Genomic DNA, 1,936 nt, shown 5'->3' with positions numbered 1-1,936 from the left:
TCTATTCACGCATTGCTTTAATCTCAGTTCTTGAAACGTATCTCGAGGAAAGCAGCAAACATGGATGGGCTAGATAATGGGTGCAGCGTGGGTGCACCAACCCTGGGTATAGAAAAACCACTCTCTTGCATAAATGGTGACACTACTCCATCACATTTAATATTTTTGAGCATCTATAGGAAGTGCTAACACAACATGTAACTGGTGCCAGCAAAAGAAATACAGAAACATGCATGCCATGTACACATTGACAATCTCAGTTGTTGGCCTTTGGCGGACTCCGCTACTTCCGGATCTGAAAATTAGTAACATTTTCACGGTATATCAGATCAAAATCTGGCAGTAAATATAATCTCAGTTTAGAAAACCTAGAGAAAGATAGCATGACTATCGGAAGGGGAAAGCTAGCGCTATAAAATCTTCATGCTTCTCCTGGACCACAACTTCACCAGATGTCAGCAAAGAGAGTCTGATATGCAAAAGATCATGTAATACAATGAATCCGATTAGAATCACAATTTCTATTTGTTTTCGTAAATTCTAATTGCCTGCATGCACAATGCATGATAGCTACAACTTTGCTTTCGTCCCAGCCCCAGGTGCTTTTACACCAGCGCCGGACATAAGCCTACAGAGGCAGCGGTTAGTTTTTTTTTTTGAATTGTCACCGGGGGGGAGAAGAATTCTCCCCACTTGAATTGTATTCATTTGTTGCCTATAGGCTTTACAGCCTAATACAAAATAGGGTTCAAGTGAACCAGAGAAGTACAGGGGGCACAGGAAGAAGAAATAAAGCAAAATAACACACAGGCAAACACATGGCGAGGGAGGGACACAACAAAACAAGTGGCACCACGGGCGCTCGAACTGCACCGGCGAGCCCAGGCAAAACCACGACACTGTACCATCGACGCAATCGAAAAGCACCGGGGCAACCAAGACTGCACAACGCCGCGACACCACCTGTGTCATGGGGTACATTCGAACGGTCACCCGGGCCGAGATGACGCCACGGCACCTGTGTGTCACCGGCGTAGCCAAAGGGCATCCCCAAGCATAGAACTCCACAGAGCACACCCAAAACATCACAACAAGGGGCACCACGGGCGCTCGAACTGCGGCGGCGAGCCGAGACTAAACCATGACACTGCACCGTCGACGCAATCGAAAAGCAACGGGCAACCAAGACTGCACAATGCCGCGACACCACTTGTGTCATGGGGTACATTCGAACGGTCACCCAGGCCGAGACGACGCCACGGCACCTGTGTGCCACCGGCGTAGTCGAAGGGCATCACCAAGCATAGAACTCCACATAGCACACCCAAAACATCACAAGACCGGGGGATGAAGACAACGCCATCAAGATGGGAACGACGGGAAGCGTCGCCGCTGTCTCGACCAACTGCTGCTGGCCGACCATGGATTTCTCCCAAACCCCGGTCACATCCTCCACACGACGAGACGCAGAGCAGCCGCCAATAGCGCCGGGCGGCGCTGGAATGGACAGCCCCAGATCCAGGCGAATCCAACTGGCAGCGACGCCGGCAGGCACCCTTGACGCCAAGGCCACCAGCGAGGACCACTGGCGCGGCGCCCCTGCAGGTAAAGCCACAAGACAGCGACAACCCACCTGGGGAACTGGGAGGTGGAGGGCTCCCTAGGCAGGAAGCCGCGACGCCACCTTCGTTTGGCGACCGCGCGGAGGAGCACGACGACGACAGAACGGGCGGCGGCGGAGGTGGAGGACACGGTAGTTTAGATCTGCGGGAAGGCAGGATGCGGAGCGCCCGGCAGACAGATGACGACGGCGAGCAGTTGAGGACGGGACGGCGGAGGTCGGCGCAAGGCGTGGAGCAGGAGAGCGGGTCGCACCCCCAGCCCAGAAGGTAACAGTCACCGCCGAAGCAGCCACGAGGCCCGGACGGGAGCCACC

Source organism: Aegilops tauschii, chromosome 5 (assembly GCF_002575655.3).
Source record: "Aegilops tauschii subsp. strangulata cultivar AL8/78 chromosome 5, Aet v6.0, whole genome shotgun sequence".
NCBI lineage: Eukaryota > Viridiplantae > Streptophyta > Magnoliopsida > Poales > Poaceae > Aegilops > Aegilops tauschii.
This window is presented reverse-complemented; position numbering follows the sequence as displayed.